Below are 22,373 nucleotides of genomic sequence, written 5' to 3'. Positions count from 1 at the left end.
GAAGAAGGGCGTGAGCCCGAAACGCGTCGGCAGGGATGGCAGAGTAAAGCGTGTCAGGCATCCAGCGCTTGTCCCTATCCAGCGGAATTGCCCCGCAAGTGCATCTCAAGAAATGGCAAACTTTGGATAATATATATATATATATATATATCAAAACCAAAACCCGATCTTCTTAAAACCGGACACCGACACAGGAGATGTACTTAGCCATCCGGCTAGGGTTTATTCTTTTATAGCAACGCGTTTCGGCACAACTGATTTGCTCACACAAATCAACATTACGAAACACTTTCATTTAAATACACATCACAGGGTCACATGACCTCTTTAAAAATATATATATATATATATATATATATATCTCCAGCCAGCTCACTTTCCCAGTAAAACGGCGCTCTTTGATGGTGCGATATGAACACGGCTGAGCCATGCCGTCATTAAATTCGTAGCGCTTTTCCTGTTCGGAAATATTTCAAACGCACTCACGGGTATCCAAGTAATTTGCTTTTATTGATCTTAACAGCAAAATTAGCCGACAAATAACCCTACGCGTTTCAGTCTCTCCTAGACAATTGTCACGGGTGACAAAGGTCTAGGAGAGACTGAAACGCGTAGGGTTATTTGTCGGCTAATTTTGCTGTTAAGATCAATAAAAAATCAATAAAAGCAAATTACTTGGATACCCGTGAGTGCGTTTGAAAATATTTCCGAACAGGAAAAGCGCTACGAAAATATATATATATATATATATATATATACAGCTCACAGAGTCCCTTACTCCATCCGGAGAAAAAGGCAACAGCACTCGCGGTTTCAGTTTTTCAGGACCAGTTTTATTCCTTAGCGCTTCACAGACGCGTTTCGGGGTTCCCCTTCGTCAGTGTGTTAACGATCTAAAAAGCGCGGCGCCATTTTTATATACAAATTTACATGTTTCCAAATGATTGCAAGCAAGGAAGGACTGACGCGCCCCTACGTGTTTCTTGGGCGCCATCTTTGAATGTGCAGGACACCACGTTAAACATACATTATTACAGTCAGTGTAAATTCATCGATAAAATTCGTGTTGTTTAACAAATATTGTTTGTCATCAATACACACCCTTAATGTTATTGTCCTGACCATGATTAATGCAAATCTCGCCGTGGATCGGCATGTCAGCGGTTTTGTAAAACCGCCCGTTGTCCTTCCTTATGTGCGTTAATATGGCCGTGTATCGGCTTTTGAAAAAATCCATCTATATTCATTTTTATACATTTTTGTTTAAGAATTTTTACAGTTTTACAGTACTACATTTCATATTAGAGTTCACTTTGGTTGTTTGTTTGACTAATTTCCCAAATGCACTATAAGCTCCTCTCCACTATTCATGCCATTAGGATTTTTTGTTTGCAGATCAATGATATACCTCGACTCTAATCTTCTCAACCTAAGCACTCTATCCCCTCCTCTAATGTGGTGTGGTACACGGTCTAACCCGAAGAATTGGAGTAGGTTCCTGTCACTGTTGTGTTTTATGGCAAAATGTCTTGCCACTGGGTAGCTCATATCTTTGTTTGTAATTGCACGCATGTGCTCTAAAATTCTTATTTTTACATTGTGTATGGTGCTACCGATGTATTGCAGCTTACAGGGACATATCAAACAATAAACCACATGAGTGGTGTGGCATGTTATGAACTTATTGATAGTTTTACGGGTTCTCATTCCCCTGATTTCATAGTTTAATACCCGTCTGCTAAATGCACAAGCCTTGCATTTACCGCAGGGGTAAAAACCCTTCAATTCACTTAGTGTACCTTGTCTTATTGTAGGATTATCCAGATGGCTGTGGACTAATTTGTCTTTGATTGACCTGGCTTTTTTAAAGGTCATCAGTGGCATCGGTGGAATGTCTTTACCAATGATGGTGTCTGTCTTCAGGACATGCCAATTCTTTCAAAAGATGTTTCTTATGGAGTCAACATCTTCGGAGTAAGTAGTAATAAGGCGGAATTTCCCCTCCTCTTTCTTTATTCCATTCTCTTTATCCCTTATTAGTTTTTCCCTGGGTATCTTGCTTACTCTCTTCAATGTATTCTCTAATAGTGTTAAATCATAACCTCTAGAAGTGAATCTCTTAAGACTTTCCTTAGCTGTTGCCTGAAAGTCGCATTCCCTTGAGCAGTTACGTTTCAAACGTAAGAATTCCCCATATGGGATGCTGTTTTTCAATTTTATTGGATGACTGCTCGTGGCATGCAATGTGCTATTGCCAGCTGTTGGCTTTTGATACAGGGCAGTTGTTATTCTCTCGTCTTGTATTTTTACTTCCAGATCAAGATAATTCACTGCCACTGAACTTATCTCGCCTGTGAAGTGTAAATTGAGATTATTCTGGTTCAGATGAATGATGTATTCTTTGGCACTATCAACCGACCCCCTCCAAACAAGGAAGAGGTCGTCTATATATCTGTGCCAGGTTATGATGTTACTAGTCCATGCAGCATTTTGGGGTGACCAGGCCACCTGCTCCTCCCACCAGCCCACAAATAAATTTGCGTAACTGGGGGCGAAGCAGGTGCCCATCGCGGTCCCCGAGACCTGTCTATAGAGGTCCCCCTGGAATAAGAATATGTTGTTCAATAAACAAAATCTTAGGCATTCAATCAACATTTTGTTATGTTCCATCATTTTTAGTGGCCTCTTATTCAAAAAGTATTCCACAGCCCTTAATCCGTGTTCATGATTTATACAAGTGTACAAACTTGTGATGTCCAAAACTATGAAAACAAAAGAAGACTCCCATTGTAGTCCATCAATATGGGAAATAAAGTCCTTCGTGTCTCTAATATATGAGGATAGTTGTGTTACAGCTTGAAATAAAAAATGGTCCACAAAGACAGACAAGTTTTCTGTCAGGCTCCCCAATGAAGACACTATGGGTCTGCCTGGAGGGTTTATTGCGTCCTTGTGGATCTTAGGTAGATGATAGTAGGTAGGGATGGTGGGGTTCAAAGTTCTTAAGAAGAGAAATTCCTCCATAGTCAGCATAGTTTTGTCTTGCCATTTTTTGATCAGTGTATGATATTCGTTTACACTATCTTCGTATTTTTTTCTTGTTGTTGGTTCATAATCATGTTTGTTCGTTAGTTGGCGTAGGGCTTCTCCTACGTATTGTTCTCTAGACATCAAGACAATGTTTCCTCCTTTGTCGGAGGGTTTGTAGATTATGGTTGGATCCTTCTGTAAATTATTGAGAGCTTCCTCCTGGGCTTTTGATAAGTTCCTTCTTGATGTTCTCCGTTTATCCTTCTCTCGCAATTGTACCAGGTCCTTAATAACCGTATCTGAAAAGACATCAATAGCATCTTGCGGCATTTGAGGCAAGAATTGAGAGATTGGTTTAAAGTTACTGCATGGTGCCTCCTGGTCAATTCCCAGGTTCCTAGTTCTTTGTGTCAGTGAATCCTCACTATGATCTTGGGTCTGATTTTGTTCTTGTCGAAGTTCTTCGAGTAACTCCAGAGTAGTTAAATCGTCCACTGTCAGTAGATCTGTTTCTTTCACTTTGCCCTTGATCTTTCTGGCTTCTTTCATTGTTGGTTTCATTTTAAAGAACTTGTGTAACTTCAGCTTTCTAACAAATTTAAAAAGGTCAATCCTTGTTTGAGTAAATTCAAAGCTGGTTTGCGGGCAGAATGATAATCCTAGTTTCAATACGGATTCTTCCGTCTCAGATAGTTGTTTTGATGTTAGATTTACGATGGTAAGGTCGTCAGCTTCATTTACCATCTTGCTCCTCTCTTGCTTCGAGTAGCTCTGGCCCCCTTGCCCCTTCCTCTTCCTCTTCCAGCCGCCCCTTCTGGTCTGTCTGTGTCTGCCTCCGGGGGCTTGCTTTTCCCCCCCCTTAACCACGACTGTCTGATCAAGTTGAACTCTTCGTGAAAAGGGGTTCTCTTTTGTTGTTCTCCTGAGGGGCCTGCTCTATCATCTCCGGACTGTTCGTTTTCCGTCAGATCAGACTCTGAAGTTTCTATTCTTTCTGGTGCCACTGTTGGTGTCTGTTTTTTCTTTGACATCTCCTTCCTGGGCCCATCGAATTTCTTCGCGAATGTTAGTACTCTACCCATTGAGTAGTCCCTTTCATCGCGGTCAAACTTCTCCTGTTTCCTCTGACGTATTTTTATAGTGCATTTGGGAAATTAGTCAAACAAACAACCAAAGTGAACTCTAATATGAAATGTAGTACTGTAAAACTGTAAAAATTCTTAAACAAAAATGTATGAAAATGTATATAGATGGATTTTTTCAAAAGCCGATACACGGCCATATTAACGCACATAAGGAAGGATAGTTTAAAACACAATGAAGTCCCGTGTTTTTGCTAGCATCAGTGTTCATATATGAAATTTTGCGAGCACACTGTTATAGTAATTTATTGACTTATATGATGTTCAATAATCACTTTTTGTTTTCGTAGTTGATAACATTTGGCTACTGTAACAATGATATATTGTCTTTTACAACATGCTAAGATGGCGCTGATATGTGTATCAGTAAGCGTAGTCTATCTTTGAAGTCCTTCTTCAATGTCATTGAATTAGGGAGGATGTAAATACAGGAAGTGCATAATGTTAACCACACCGTGATGAAGCTGCAAAGTGAAACGCGGTGGTGAGGCGCTACCTTGCCCATTAAATCTTGCAACATACACTCCTGTGTGTCCTGGATTTCTTTTGGATAAGCAAAAGTTGGTGATGAATATATATATATATATATTCACTGAAAAAACCATAGGTTTCACACACGTTATAGTTAGCTGGACATTTCTCTCGTAAAAAAACATTGAAATTCTCCCGTTATAGTTAGTTCAGCTAACTATAACTCGCGCACCCGCAATCCACTGCTGATGACGTCACATATTACATCACTCATGACATGGTCAGTGACATCACTCATGACATCACTGATGACATCTCAAATGACAACAACAACTTGCGTTACAACATGCAAGGCATTTATAGAGGAGACGGTGTACATTTCACTGATGAAGGCAACAGAGTCTTCCTCTTGAACTTTAGACTCTGCATCGGTAATTACTTGTAGGTACCACAAAAAAAACACTTCATAAACACAACGGCTCTTTTTAGAGCCCCCTAATATCTAAACACTTAAATTTGATTTTTACTTCTATTTTTTTAATTGTTTTTTTTCTGCCGTACGCGTACGGTAAGCTTACCGTACGCGCACCCCGCGATTTTTAAAAAAAAAATTTAAATGTATTTTTCATTTTTTTGGGACCTTCTTGGTCCCCCTGACAAACGATAGGGGGTCTGCAACTCTCTTCGTTGCCCCCTTTTCATGTTCTCCACCTTTGTTTATCAGTGTGAGACACACAAAATGGCGGCCGACACTTCCTGATTTCGACCGATTCGAATGTTTACAGCCATGTAACCACCAATCAGAATTAAGCTTGCGCACTGCAGCGTGCGCGTACGGTAAGCTTACCGTACGCGCTCGGAGCGCGCTTATAGATATATATTGATTTAAATGCTATTTTCTCTGGAAATACTGACCAGATTTACACCAGACCTGCAAAAGGCACATCCCTGACCTGAGGACTACCTCTCTGCCAAATTTCAAGTAATTCTGTTCAGCCGTTCGGGCTGTAGCTTGGACTAAAGGTCCTATGGAAAAATGCATGGGGAAAACACGTTTTGGGACCCCCCCTTTTTCTCAGCCCCCGCTTGACGAATCCCCCCGAGACTGTCAGGGTAGGAGCGGAGCGGAGCGCCCCATATATATATATATATATATATATATATATATATATAGTGTGTGTGTCAATAAGTGCAATAATGGGCGAATTAGTGCATATATGTGTGTGTGTGTGGGTAGAAGAAGTGGCGTGGTGGGAGGTGTAGGGTGTGGAGTTGATCATGGTGAAAAGAGGCCATGCTTCACATACAGTGAGCTTTCCTTTGTTATTTTATCTGTCCCCCACCTGATGGTACCTCCTCCTTGACATATAGAGGGCATTTTGGGCAACAGCACTCTCCCTGGTGAAACTTTGGCCTGTATGTGACATATAGCGAACTTTCTAGACGCCGTTCTTGCTGTACTGTACAATAGTGGGCAGTCCTTGAGATATTAGTTATGTTTTCACAACATGCTGGCCGTCCTTGGCATACTGCAGGATGTCCTGACATAAGTGTGGTTATTCGTTGCAGTATTGTGCAGGAGGAACTATTGTATCAATTCATGACATATTTTGGTCATTCTTGGATAATTCTAGTACATAAATCATGTAAATCCCTTCTGTATAGTGGACCTCCCTGGTATTTGACAACAATAATGAATGCATGTAAATCTGTCCATCTAAGACAGAATTGCATGTGAGTGATTGGTAAACCTGACAGTGTGATGTTTGGGCACCAAACATGTTTTACTGAAAAAGCAAACCTGTCACTTTACTACATTATACTGTGTTCTCGTAAAAATGGCAAGCTTTGTGGAAATTATGGCAACTGCATGCATTTATTCACAATTAAACTAATGTGCTTTATGATGAAATGCATGAATTTTTAGAAGCTGGAATGGTCATGTTTCAGACAAAATAATTACATTATACAAATATACTAAAGTGCTTATCTGAATTTGAAACTACTCTTCTGCCTGGATTACATGAAGCTCTTCAGTCAATGTTAATGACGTTATGCTGAAGCATCCACTGTTTTGCCACAATTTTTCCTGAGGAGGATGATCTCTCCTCCACTGGGGGGAGGGGGGTGGATAATGTTTGACTGGCAAACAGAAATATATTTGGAATATTTCATTAGTGTTCTTTCAGAACCTCTGAATGTTAGCCATTCCAGGTGAAACGTGACCTCTACAATGCACCATTTATCCTTTTTAAAGGTTTCTTGGAGGAATATCACATCACCAAACCCTAATAATATATATCTGGCTTGCAGGCTTCGCTCTTCATTCAAATGCAAGAAAGGTATTCGTGACACACCACAGTCAAAATTCCCCAGGGCAATAAATGTTTTCCAGATGTAAATCCCTTCCACCTTTATTTATGTTGCTGCCAATATTGGGCGGCAGGCCTAGCAGCTAGCGCTGTCTATTTTGGAGCCTGGACACCAAGGTTTAATGCCCGGGGTTAACGCTTTACTTCCCATTGTGTAATTCTGGACCACCACCGTGAGTCTGGCAGTCCATGGTACACCAGTCTCATAATCAGGCCCTCAATATCTTCATAGCTAAAAATATGTAATGTATGAATTGTATTTGTGGATATGATGTATATGATCAGGATCATCTCCCATTACCTCAAGTTTGCTTGTCTTACACTTTTGAGTAACTTTACACCTTTGAGCTATACATAATTTCAGAGTATAAAGTTACTCATAAGTAGCATATATCAACCCGTAAAAAAAAAAAAGGGGATGAAGTCAGTAAAAACAATAGATATGACCCTAAAAGTACGACTAGTATCACCTTACTTACCTCCTCACTCTCCTCCCCTAAGGAGCTCTTCAGGATAGTGGACTCTCTTATGTCCCTTCAAACCCCGGACCCTGTTACTGCTTCGCAGCAGCTCTGTAACAGCATAGCTGTCTTTTTCCAGACGAAGATCTCTGACATTTATTCCGCTTTAGAGCTGCAGAGGACTTTAACAACTGAGCCCCTTGTACTTGGGGATGTGGCTCCTGTTCCCATTGCTTTTACTGAGAATTCCTCTCTGGGACGTTTGGAGTTCTTCCCTCCCCTTTCCTTGCAGGATTTAGAGATCCTCCTGAATAATACCAAGTCAGGCTCACCACTGGATACCTGTCCTCTTAAGATCCCTAAGCAATGCAGGGAAACCCTCTTGCCCCCTCTCGTTGACATCATGAATGGGGCCATGAGGGATGGTATTTTCCCCCCTCAATGGAAAAGGGCGGTAGTGAAGCCTTTACTCAAGAAACCATCTCTTGATCCTGGGGTCCTAAAGAACTTTCGCCCCATTTCACTGCTCCCTGCCCCTGCGAAGATGTTAGAAACTCATCTTAATAAACATCTCGCAGCTTTTGTAGAAAGTTCAGGCTGCCTTGATTATTCCCAGCATGGTTTCAGGAGGGAACATAGCACCGAGTCGGCCCTCACCATAGTGCTGGATAATATCCGCACATGTGTGGACGGGGGTCAGACCGCCCTCCTGATCCTGCTGGACCTCATGGCAGCCTTTGATACCCTCTCTCCCTCAGTTTTATCATCTCGTCTGAGGGAGATTGGGGTTGAGGGAGCTGCCCTGTGTCTATTGACCTCTTTCCTCGACCAAAGAGAGCAAAGAGTGAAGTTGGGGGAGTTCCTATCTCCATCCATGTCTGTGCAATGTGGGGTCCCTCAGGGGTCGGCATTAAGTCCGACCCTTTTTAACATATACGTGACCCCCCTTGCCACACTAATTAGATCTTTTGGGATGGAGGTAGTTTCCTATGCAGATGACACACAGATCCTCGTCTCTCTCTCCCAGTCAGTTAGTTCGACTGCCTCCAATTTTAGATCTTGTATGGAGGCAGTCGGCCAATGGATGATTCACAATTCATTGAAACTGAATGGGGAGAAGACAGAGGTGATGGTGTTTGGAGGAAAGGAAGAGGTATGGTCATCCGATTGGTGGCCGGACTCATTGGGAGCGTGTCCTGTTCCCGCCTCGTCGGCCAAGAACCTAGGAGTTTTGATCGACTCCACCCTCAACATGTGTCAACAAGTTAATAGAACTGTCTCTACCTGTTGGGGCATTATACACATACTGAGGAAAATTAGGCACTATCTCTCGCAGCAGGCAAGGAAACAAGTTGCTGTTGCTCTCATTGGCTCCTGGCTGGACTATTGCAATGCGCTATATGCGGGACTGAATAGAAGTCTGCTGCAGCGCCTGCAAATGGCCCAGAACGCAGCAGCTAGGTTTGTCCTGGATTTGCCCAGGCCTGCCTCGGCTACATCTGCCAGAAAACTGTTACACTGGCTTCCTATAGAGGACCGGATACTGTTTAAGACCATGTGCATGACCTATAGGGCTTTAGCTAATGGTAGCTCCTCCGGAGTTGGATCTATTTTATCTCTCTATAGCCCCTCCAGGAACTTGCGCTCCTCCAACAGACTTCTCTTATTAGTCCCCCGTATCCGGAAAACTAAATGGGGGGGCAAAGCCTTCTCCATTCTGGCACCTAAGTGATGGAATGATCTCCCACTGGAAATTAGGTCCCTTCCCACTCTACAGCTATTTAGAAATGCTTTGAAAACCCGTCTTTTTGCGAGGTCATACTTGTAGTTGTGTTCTGCCTTCTGATTTTGATTTGTTTTGTAGGCGCCTTGATGCCTTCGGGTTTTAGTTGCGCAATATAAATTTTATTTCATTCATTCATTCAATTTTTCGACCGTATTTGGCATTCAGCACACTTGACAAAGGCCTCCTCTGTCTGGGCAGAGATCTCTGCATGTAAAGCCTTTGGAAAAGCCAAAAGTTAATTACATTTTAAAAAATTGATAAAATATGTGTATGTTAAATGTTAATTTTATATATTTATTTAAAATGCTAATTATTATAATAAAATGCATTTTCAATAAAAAACTTTCATTATTTTGAATAAATGAAATTTAAAATAAAATTATTTTTCAGTAATTAATAAAATCCCACCTACAGTACAAAATAAGATTTAAAATGTATTTAACCATTAAAAGTGGTATACAGAATTAAGTAATGTAATTATATTTTAATACAAATTAGTGTACTATAAATTTTAACTTAAATCATATTAAAGATAAAAAATAAAAATACATTTTATATGTAGATTATGCTTCACTCCCTCACATTTAGCTGAGTGGGCGGGAATCCTCAATGGAGGTCCCACTCGGCCCACTGTTCATTTCAATCATCCTTCTGCGCTCACTACAGAGGTGGGCAGGCATTGTTAGGGTTGGGTGCATCTGACCAGGGGAGGTCTCCTATGTGTTCAGTGGGAGTTACCACGCAAAACATAAGTGGAATGCAGGTATGCTACACCCTATGTGCTTTGGGAGACATATGGCAGTTAAGGTATGTTATAAGCTGCTGCATCTTGGTTCATGCCCTGATGTGGTGCTATGTGGCATGTTATGCCTGGTGATAGGATACAAAATACCTTTGGTAGGAGCTACCTACTATGTACAGTGATCATGTTTTCCTTTATGGTTCTTTTAAGACATGTGCAACTTATAAGTCTTTTGTTTTATTGCACTAAATGTATGGCTATGTAAGTTGCCTGGTTGGCAAAGTGATTTATGATCTATGTAATGTTGTGAAGATTGCCTTATGGCAAATTCATTTATGATCTATGTGATAATATGACAATTGCCTAGTGCGAAAGTGATTTATGTGATTGTGGTCTATGTTTTTCATAGCAAACACAAGAAGATGATGGACGGAGCGCTGAAAGTTTTCAGACACTCACCCCCAGTCACAGATCTGGGTTGAATCTATCATCGTTCTTTAGCTCACTTCGCCACCCCAGTTCAGACACAACAATATGCAAATCAGTCTTGACCATCGGCCTCATGGGAACATACCAGCCCGAACTGCCAAGCCATATCTTCCCTGGACCAGAAACAAGCATCCTGTGACTGGTTTCGGGCTAACAGCCCTCATCAGCCAGGCTAGCTTGAATCCAGTGGCAAAGTGAGCAAGAGACCCACATCTGGGCATACCCTGCCAACTTAGGGCAAACAAGGCAAACACAAGGAGATGATGGACGGAGCGCTGAAACTTTTCGGACACTCACCCCTAGTCACAGATCTGGGTTGAATCCATCATCGTTCTTTAGCTCAAGTTGCCACCCCAGTTCAGACACAGCAATATGCAAATCAGTCTTGACCCTGTGCCTAATGGAAACAGTCTAGCCCAAACTGCCAAGCCATGTTTTCCCTGGACCGGAAACAAACATCCTGGGACCGGGTTCAGGCTAACAGCCTTCATCAGCCAGGCTAGCTTGAATCCAGTGGCAAAGTGAGCAAGGGACCCACGTCTGGGCATACCCTGCCGACTTAGAACGAACAAAGCAAACACAAGGAGATGATGGATGGAGCGCTGAAACGTTTCAGACACTCGCCCCTAGTCACAGATCTGGGTTGAATCCATCATCGTGCTTTAGCTCACTTCGCCACCTCAGTTCAGACACAGCAATATGCAAATCAGTCTTGACCCTGTGCCTCATGGGACCAGTCCAGCCTGAACTGCCAAGCCATGTCTCCCCTAGACCTCAAACAAGCATCCTGGGACTGGTTTCAGGCTAACAGCCCTCATCAGCCAGGCTCACTTGAATCCAGTGGCAAATTGAGCAATGTACCCACGTCTGGGCATGCCCTGCCAGCTTAGGGCGAACAAAGCAAACTCATCTCCTTGTCTTTGCTATGTTTTTCATATACAATATATGAGATATTTTTATATAACCATGTGTGGAGTCTTTTTTTGTGGTGTGCCGTGTGTGTCACTCGTGTGTGTGTGCGTGTGTTGCACAAATGTTTTACACATTGCCTCTGGGGTAAGCCTGACTGCTCTGCCGAGCTACTGAGGGGTTTATCAGGGGTTAACTTTGGTGTGTAACTCCCTTACCCTGACTAGAGTGGTGGGTTCTGCCTGGCTTAGGTGCATACCCTAGCCAACTAGAAATCCCATTTCTAACATGGTGACAGTGAGTTAAGTGTAGGTCCACTGTGTTGGTGGTTCACATTGGCCTGTGCCAAACCTAAGCAGCTGCAGTAAGAAACTGACTAGCAAACTCCCTCCAGTTTCTTTACATTAAGGTCATGAGAAGCCAGAGATAAGCATCTTAGCTCTTTCATATTGGCACTGTGTTACAGGGCCCATGGTCTATCTCAGCCTCTGGAGTAAGTTAACAAAATAAATCTTATCTAATAAATCTTAGGAGATTGATGGAATACCCTTTAAGGTTAGTGATGTTCTTGAGTGGCCTTCTGTACAAAATGTGGTTTTATACATTCATTTACACCTTAGGTGACATTCTGAAATCCCATTTGTTAGAAATGGGATGTCTGGTTGGCTACGGCTTGCGCCAAAGCCAGGCAGAGACCACCACTCTAGTCAGGGCAAGGGAGTTACACGCCAAAGATAACCCCTACTCACCCACTTGGTAGCTTGGCACGAGCAGTCAGGCTTATCCCGGAGGCAATGTGTAAAGCATTTGCGTAACACGCACACAGCAACAACATACTAGGCACACCACAAAAGGAACTCCACACAAGGTTATATCAAAAGTAGCCTTTGTATTATCATAAAACACATTAGAATAGTAATCACACAATATACACTGTGCCAGCTGGCACTGGGCAATATTTACAGGGGATTACATACACCTGACAGGGCCACTTGGGCTACTGTCAGAACCATCACAAAGTGTAATTAGTAAATGTAGAACATATCATAAACGTAGAACACAAACAGTAATTACTGGTAACCACTATACTCAGCATCAGACTGTAACATAAACCACGTTATGCACAGTATCACATTAGGCGCCAAATACATTGTACGCCAACCTCATCAGTCTAACATTTTAGACCCTAACCTCCTAAGCATCATTCACATTAGGGGTATACTCACAGTAGGAAATAATCTCACTAACCTAAACACATTGCGCACATAATCTCATCTCCAAACGCATTTAGAGGCATGAATCCTTGTAGAGCATCACATTTCCTAATACCACATAAATCACTGACCCTCTGGCCAACTGGCCTTCTCAAAGGGGCTCAAATGCCCTGTGTCCAGCATGTCAGGGCTGCTGCCAATGCAGCATAGTTCACACGTGCGCCATTGCGCTGGGGCTGAGGAGTGCAACTCACTCCTACCTCTCACAATGCCCCCAAAGAATTGTGGCCTAAACGTTGCAGCTGGCACTAAGTGCTGCACAGCTGTGGATCAAGTAAAGGCCTGGCACCTCTGTGCTGCTTCCGTCCCCCTCAGGGACTCCTGAATCAATTATGCAAAACGGTGCAGCTGCCCACACTGGTGCGGTGCAGCTGTGACTCAATAATAGGTCCTGGCACGACTGTGCCTGCTGGGGCCTCACTGGGGCTCTGGAAACCAACATGCTCCACGTTGCAGCTGCCCTCTGCGAGCGGGGCAGCTGGGATGAACAACGCTATGGGGCCCGGGCACCTCTGTGCTCTCATGTTAGAGTGGCCCGCTGCCAGACGAGACTGCTCAGAATCTTTGCCTCCAACAGGCACCAACATGAAGAGCTGTCACTTACCAGCTCTCTGGCTCTGAACACAGCTGGGGCCGGCTCTGCTCCCTTGTGCTGGAGCAGCATCATCTCTCTTCACCCAGGCCCCCTCCTGTGACTCGGGACTTCTCTTTTCTGGCAGCCGCAACCACGGGGCTCTCCCTCTCTCATGGGAGCCCCGCGTCACCACTGGCGCCGGACTCCTCACTCACGGGGCTTCCCTTCCCTCTCGAAAGCCCTGCCCACGGAAAGCATAGCCTTGCCTGCCTTCTGGGTCGCACTGGGCAGCGACTCAGAAGCGATTACTTTAGCGGCTCGGGCCGTGGTGGTGATTTCTCGCCGGCAACGCGGGGTGGGCTCCCGCTAATTGAATAAAGGTATAAGCGAGGTGGGTACCCGCGGTTCTGCAGACTCCATAAGCGGGGTGGGCACCCGCAAAGCACCAAAAGATTGCGGGGTGGGCAAGCGCCATTTCCGGCATCACTGGGGGAATCCGTACGCTGAGGGATTCCCTCTCTTTCTCTATATGCAGCGTAGCGCTGCAATAGCCCACTCGCTCCACGCAGCAAAGAGCCAGGTGCTCTTAAAAGTAAACGTCAAGCGCTCCTAAGGCGCTTAGAAGCAAACCAAGGTCCTGTAGTTAAGAGAATAAGTCCTTAAAGATGAGGGGGCAATGCAGGGCCCAGGGAGGCTGCCCTCATGGCAGCCCCCCTGGGCCCCAGCAGAAGCACGCCCCAGCAGGATCAGCACACCAAAGTACAGAACTGAACAACATTATGGGGTCACAGCCCCTACTTTTATTCACCCTTTCTCCTTTGTCTAAAGTGCAGGGCACTGGGGAACCAGATGCAACTGGTTCAAGGGGGGATTTGGAGCACTTTGTTTTGGAAGCTCCTCTTACCCTTTGTCAGGTGGGGGCTCGCCATCTGACACACCACAGGGGGGCGGAGCCAACATTCACTATGGCAGGCACCATCCTATTCAAAGTCAGGGGATTACCCCTCCCACTACTCTTACTCCAGGTGTTCCATTCAGCCTAGTGCTGACTCACCCTGCCCCTCCTGGAGCCACCCACATCTCTCAGCTCCTGTCACTCACAAGCCAGACATGCAATTCACATCAGACAGGCAGACACATAGCACACAGAAATGCCAACTTCTAAAAGTGGCATTTCTAAAATAACCACAATAAATCTGCGCACACCACTGCGCAGCATTTATTCACACAATTTCATCCATACCAGACTTGACCACACTGCTCCTCTCATAACAGGAATTACCACTGACACACACTGATCAGGGAATCCCCAATGCATTCCTATGGGAGGTCAGGCCAACCTTACAAAGGTAACACTGAGAGTGCACACACTTTACACTGGACCACAGTGCTAAAGTGCCCCCAGGCCTAAAACCACCAATACCAGGTCACAGAAAATGAAAAACGTTTAGGGGTGAACCTGCCAAAAAGGGCCAAGTCCAACACCATTGGACCCCTAATGAGCCATTACCACCAAAATCACAGTACCCCATCACCTATACCAAAACATCACAATATAAGGGGGGCAAAAATTCCAAGAGTCCAACAACTTAGGGTTAGTTTTCAAAGTCACCATGGGGAAGGCTGCTGCACTCCCTGCCACACCCCACAGTACTTCAAATTCAAGTTGGTGGTACCCTTGCACTCCTGGGGCCACCACCAGGATAGAAAACCATGCAAATCAAGCTCTGTAAGGTATCATGGGGGCTCTCTCCACGGATCAAGTGAATATTTTAAGAGCGACCTCAGCTACTTTGGTTATATGTGCACAGCCTTGTGCTGCATGTCTTTTTCTTTTGTTTTTCTTTATTTCGTTTTACCTGGAGCACCCCCAAGGTAACTGCTTTTGGTCTCCCCACCATCACTGGTCACCTGCGGACTAGGAGAGCATGTGGATCCTTTTACCTCCAGCCCGTATGAGGAACATAATTGGGGGCAGTGTAGCAGAGTGATCCCTTCCCGGCCCGGCCCACATATCATGTGTCCTGGAGATGGAGTTTCCGAACTCGTTCTTTGGATTCGCTCCAGTTTCGCTGGCCATGGTATGTGATCCCAAGGCCAAGAAGGAATCTGGGGAGGGGGGCCCGTGCATGCCCCTCTCCGCAGCAGATAATTAATGAACGTTGAGCAGACCCCAAAGGTCACATTCTTTAAATATGAATATCTCAGGCCCAGTTCGGCCTACTTCAATGATCTTGGCCTCATATTATGCCAGGTGGCAATCTCTAACATCAGCAGGTCGCCTGGCCTCCCAAAGGGTGCACTTTGCAGGGAGCTTGTTTCACTGACTCCCTGTGCCAGCTTTCTCTTGTGCCTGGCTTCTGATGCACTCCTCCTACAGGTGCACAGAGTCCTGGTCTTCCACCAACTGGTCCTCATGGTTCATAAGGTGGCCAGCATAACTGGCCCTGGAGGAACCCACTAGTCCTGAGATTAGCTTCAGACAGAGTCTACAGTTCATTGGTGCATCAGGGGGTTATTCCCTCTAGCTGTCTGTGGCGTTGCCGTTATTGCAGTCCTGGCCCAAAGTCTTGCTCTTCTTCAGGTTCCCGGAAACCACTTTTATGCCCAGACAGGTTTGTGATTGGGGCATTCACACCTTGTCCAACTTTCACCCTTTCCTGGATTTGGCTCTAGTCCAGCTAGCGACACAAAAGGCTAGTATCAAGTCTCTTTATGTGTGCTAGCAAAAAGACTCTTTGAGGTGTAAGCATGGCAGGTTTCCTATCCTCCTAAGCCATCCATAGGACAACTCACTCCCTTTGTGCACTGTCTGGCTTCAATACGCATTTCCCAGTGGGAGAGCCATCAAAAGCCTAGGCCGCTTGAATTTCCAAGAAACAAGTCTCACAGCACACATGCTTCCTTTAAAAAAAACATACCATCCATTGTATTGACTAGTCTCAGAAAACTTCAGTCTCAATTTATTCTATCAGAGTAGGAGTATGCAAAAATAGTTGGGCTCCTCCCAGCGCAAAACATTCCCCCCTCAAATCTGCAAAGATAAGATAGCAGTGGAACTAGTGAAGTACTTGGCCTGAAAGCCATGTGATATTAACCCCACTTTGACAAGAGCATCATGCAACTCAGTCTCCCATCTAGATTATACACTGGTGACCCTACCACTGTACAAGCAAGTGCGGGACTTCAGAATTTCCCACTGTGCAGAGAGTGACCACCACTCACAGGTAATCACTGTAGGCAGGTCCCTACGTAAACATGAAGTGGCAACGGCCTTACAGGAAGAGACCAACATCAAAAACCTGAAACGCCTATGGTGGAGCTCAAGTTCAGTCAAGGTTTCGGCAGAAGAAGCAGTGGTCAACCTTGAGGAGATTGCTGCAGAGACCTCAAACCAGATATTAGCATTGTGAAACAATTGCTAGAGAATTGATTAATGCACATCAAGTCGTAAGAGACAGTAGAGGGAATAAGGGAGCCCAACTTGGGTACAATAAACATATAGTTATGCCGTGACCCATGCGCTTGAAAAGATCTATTGTGTGCAGGCTTCTCGGGCAGCTATGATGAACCCCCAAGGATAAGATTCTACTAAAAAGTCTGTGTAAGGAGAAAAGACAATGGAAAAGGGAGAGCTGGGCTTTTAAAAAGTCCAATCAGGAAACAGTGTGGGCCCAGCTGCTGCAAGCTTAAAAAACAAACGAGGCAAAAACATTTCGGAAACTCATAAAAAACATTGAAAAAGGTCCAAGAGCAGTCCATAATGCAAATATAAGCGAGTGTGACTCAGTCATTGGCACTGGGTTATTGGCACATCTAACTTATACGCCAGCGGAGTTAATAAAGATTATTTTAAAAGCCCTGGCTGACTGTGCCCCCGTCCCTAATGGGTTACAATGAGCACTCTTTAAATACTCGCCATCGAGATGGGTAACCTTTCTGGTAGCAATGTTCAACCACACTCTGCACAAGAATTCATTCCCGAAAGTTGAAAAGGCTCAATAATCCACCCTATTTTTAAAGGAGGCATGGCATCCTCACCAGGCAGTTATCAATACATTGCACTTCTGGACGTGGACCTTATATTTTTCTCCAAAATGCTACTTCATGATTTGGAGACATGGGCACTAGTATATCAGCCAACTTCCAATTGACCAAACCGGAATTACAAGGAGTCAAAGCACTTTAATGAATCTTATGTCAGTGGGTCCAATACTCAGTAGAGCAAAGGCCACAGGTACAACCCTCTATATGTGCTTCGTTGACTTCAAGGCAGCGTTTGACGGTATTCCACATAACAGACTATGGGCCAAACTTCAAGAATGTGGAATTCCACCCAATATCCTGCAAGCAATCAGGCAGCTGTACTCAGATACACGGGTCAAGATAAAGATCAGAGATGGTAGTCACCTGTCAAGGGAAGTGAAAACATCAACGGGCCTAAAACAAGGCTGTCTTCTAGCACCTCTCCTATTTAACTTACATATTGCAGACCTCTCTGTAGAACTGGATGGGAAGATATCCCATGCTTCAAGACTGGGTGGCTAGCAACTGTCAAACATCTTGTATGCTGATGATTTGTTATTTCCTAGCCATAACAGAATAGGCTTACAGAGGATACTAAACTGCCTCAGTTCATATGCAGAGGATAACAAGCTGAAAGTAAACTGTGAAAAACAAAAGCCATCTCATTTAATTGTTGTATTCTAAATAAGCGCAAATGGCACCTTAGCGGAAACATAATTGATGAAGCACCGCTCTACATCTACCTAGGAGTGAAAATAGATGCAAGTGCTACATTTGCACGTCAAAGAGAGGCGATTAAGGGAAATGTGCGAACACTCGATCATGCCTTCACAACACTGGCTATATCTATTCAGGGTCCTTACTTGAAGCCACTGCTAACAGTAATGAAAGCCAAACTGTTACCAACTCTTGCATGTGGATCAGAAATAATGATAGGTACTGACGCCAGCCAGCCTCCTTAATAAAATCATGATAAGAACTTACAAGCAAATTTTCCGTCTAACCTGATTGGCATTACCCGCCCAAGTCAGGCTGGAGTTTATATTGATGAAGCAGTCACTCGACAGACTCGTAGCCTACATCAAGTGCTGACATAAACTGCAGTCAGCCACCAAGAGCTCACTGGCCAATTTAGTCCGATCTGAAATGAATTTGCCAAATGGGAACCGCAAACACAAAAATAGCTGAATGACCTATGAATGCCTGTATATCTGATCAAGCTTTTTTTTAAAAATAAATCTTTTAATCTTCAAACTGGATGAATGGCAAATAAAAGGTGTCCAGTGGGGTCACACAGGTGGCTAGTCTTGAAATATTATGCAGCTCCAAGTGAGTCTCCCCTCCTACTATCAGAAGATAAAGCAGAGTTTACTGCCACTAACAATCTGTGATATTCCAACATTAGATTTTGTGAAGGGAAGTGGGCCAAAGAGAAGACAAGAAAGGCTGCCTTTGTCATCAGGCAGATTAAACTTTGCAACACGTTATATATTGGCCCCGCCCTGGTCATACAGCTTAGTGGTTTGCTGAGAAAAGAATTTAACAACCTAGGGATTAGGTATTGTAGGTCCGCGCAGATGGAGTCACTAGATCCAAGGAACAAAATGCTGAACATTAGACTAGTCCAGTTCCTGAATATTTTTCAGACCCTTGCCAAAGCAGATACACAGATATAGAAGGGGTAAGAAGAACGCACTTGACAAAAACCCTTGTAGGTATTTATGATCATGGCGGGCCTATGGGAACAACTACTATTGCTGTTCCCTATCCCGTCAGGTTGAGCACCAGTTTTAAAACTAGTCTGCATGTTACCCTGGCTAAACATCAGCACCTTTTCCCTATATTCACATATCAATTGGGCTATTCCAGTTTTAGATATCAATTTTTGGCACTTTTGCACTTTATGTTAAATTGGCTTATTGTAGCCCTAGCAACTCTGTATCAATGAACGCTGTCCAAATGTTACCCTGGCTAAACATCCGCAATTTCTCCATAAATTTGCACATTGCTTAGACCTTCCCAGTTTTAGACATCTGTGTAGGCACTTTTGCACTTTACGGTAGACTTGCTTTTTGCAGGACTAGCAAACTTTTTATCAATGACTGCTGTTCAAATGAGAGAGTGTTTCATATGATCAATAACTTTATTTCAGATTTTATCTATTTATATGATCTGTTTTGTATGCTTTAATCAATAGTTATGGTTTTTATTAACTAATAACCAAATTTTCCTACCTAAACTTAAGGCAAAAAATGTCAACATTTTTTAAAGTGGCATTTCTAATATATTTTTAAATCCGACATAACCATTAGAGAGAACTATAAATTAATATTCAAAGGAGTGTAAAAAGTGTTTTGTTTTTCTAGCTGCTACCAATTCAAATCTATGGCCTTATTAGGAGTTTGGAGGTCTGTGAACCACCGTACCTGCAGTCATAGTCCAAACACCACGAGCTTTGTGGTCTGACCGCAGTATTACGAGATGTGCAGATTGCATTTGGAAAGACTGCGGTGAAACCCTCAACACCACCATCACACCGCAGACAGTTGGGGTCACGGTCGGGGAAAAGGAGCTGCCATAGGGCGGTACAGGGAAGTTTCACTGCACTGCGATATTATGAATTGGCCTTTCCACTTGCTGACCACAGGGGTGAGAGTGCTAGCTTCAAGTTGGCGGTAATTAAGGATTTGAAGTGACTACTCACCTCTTTCCTGTGATTTCAGTCTTAGTTTGACGTGGATCCCTTTATTCATAACCCCCCTTCGCAGCAACATCTTCACCCCAAGGATTGATCCTGGGGGTGATATGATCCTGTTTATGGCGATGTACAGGTGAGTCATTTTTGTACTATACACCCATTGCCTGGACTTCCCACATATGGGCCAACTGCGGCAATGGGTAGGTGGTATTTTTCTACATGTATCATGCATATGTGTGCATCTGACACATATGCAGTCAAAATACTCACACAGGCATTGATATATATGGAAAGAAATTACTCTTGTTGCAATATTTCCACAGCAACACTGCAGGCACCACAGTAAAAGTGTATATGGCGGTTGGAAGACCGCTGGTGCTGCGGTTTCCTGGCTGCCATGGCCGCAGGGTTTCGGGGGGTCCGGCTGTCAAACTTGTAATAAGGCCTTTGGCATTTAAAAAATATAACAATGTAGTCCAATGATTACCTATGGCAGTATCCAGCCTTGCTACAGTAAAAATTATATATTGGAAGATTTCCCTGTAAGTACACATTTAACATTAATTTCTATGTGTCTTACTTTTAAATATCTGCACCCTGCCTTTTTGGTAAATAAGTCCTACATATGAGTGACGTAATATTATCTAAAAGGAAGGTTTAGCCTGTCAAATGGGATATTTTGACAGGTCAAAATTGCAGTATGAAACTGCCACAGACAGGTTACCCATGTGTAGCTACCAGGCTGTGCATGACTGTAGCCTCTCACATGCAGTCTTCACCCATCTGCAGCCTCTTTCCCTAACTGTGTCGCAGCACCATTATCTTACAAGGCAGACACAAATGGTAAAAATGTGCAGTCCAATTTACCGTTAAATTATTAGGACTGAGCCTCTGATAGGGAGACACACCAACAATAAATGTAAAAAATGGGCTGATCAGATAGCCAACAATATTAGCGTACTAAATGGATAGAACCCATTTGTAACAGCCAACCACAGAGTTCTACACTATAAATGCCTCCTTATTAATCCCGAAGATGGTTGCTCTATTTGGGGAGTCATAACAAGAGGGGTGTTTGAACCCATCAACAAATGAAGATTGGTGGTCTCTTTCCCTTAGTCAGAAAGGGACTCCTTAGACGTTGCTTCATGCATGCCTGTATCTATTCTGACTACAGAATACAAAATACTAAGGGGCTGATTTCAAAGCGGACGTAAAAGGCTCTGACCCTCGGTTGGATCCTTAACGACCGCATCGTAATATGCCAGTCGGAGTCCTTCCAACCGCCTCATTACTATGAAGGCGGTCAGAAAGGAATCCAAAAGGTTATTCTGGCTGGCTTCCGGTGGGCTCAGAGAGTCCGTCAGCTAGTCGGAATGCGACTTGTAATCCCAAGGGTGGCTCATTCCACCCTTGGGATTATGACGTTGGGTTTCAGCAGCCTTTCAGTGCCGGCCTTTCTGACACAGAAAGGCTGTCAGATCTTGAATTTGGGGCCCCCAGCAGGAACCCCTTGGGTGCATGACCTCCGGTTGGAGGCCCTTTGATCCCTGCACCCCATGGCAGGCACACAATTGTTTCAATGGGTAAAATTATTGTATACTAGGCCAACTGCCAAGGTGAAAATCAACCAATTTACTTTGCTTAAATTTCACATTTACATAGGTGCACGTCAAGGTTGTCCACTGTCCCCATTGCTTTTCGCATTGGCTATTGAGCTCCTTTGCAAGTATGGTGTTTAAGAAGGGTGAGCAGTGGGGATATTGGATTGGGGAAATCACACTTTCCATCTCCTTACATGCTAAAAACGTGCTTCTATATGTGGGAGACATAAATGCTGATTTGTCATCCAGACCTAGGGTACTGTCAGTGTTTCAGGATGTCTTGTGCCTGGTGATCAATTCGGGTAAACCTTGTGTCTTCACATTGAGCCCCATACTCTTGCTAAAAGGCAGCTGAGTTGGGGGATGGGCAGCTGCGTTGAGAGCAGCGCACCTTCCATCCGGTCATCTCTATCATTGTAGGTACTGGGTCAGATCATAATATCAAAATGGTGGTATTACCATATCTGTTGTATTATTTTGTCAATATGCCAGTGATGACCCTAAGAAATTAGTTCACAAACAGACTGAATGCACTCAGGTGGGGAAAAGGGGGAAGAAGTATAGCATCAAAAATGTAAGCTCCTGAAAGAGAAGGTACCAGGTTTTGAAAATTATTATTTAGCTGCCCAGCTCCAAAGGGTTTCTAGATTATTGGCTGGTCACCATCTTACTGAAATGGGATACACATTCACATAGTTAAGTGATGGCAAGCTGCAGACATTGCTGTTCCCTCGGAACATTCACCCTAAGGCACTCTCTTGGCTGCTCCTAGTTATAGTCAAATGCTTGGTGTAA

Source organism: Triturus cristatus, chromosome 6, assembly GCF_964204655.1.
Source record: "Triturus cristatus chromosome 6, aTriCri1.1, whole genome shotgun sequence".
NCBI classification, from domain to species: Eukaryota; Metazoa; Chordata; class Amphibia; order Caudata; family Salamandridae; genus Triturus; species Triturus cristatus.
The sequence above is the reverse complement of the archived record's forward strand: the minus strand, read 5'-3'. Positions refer to the sequence as shown.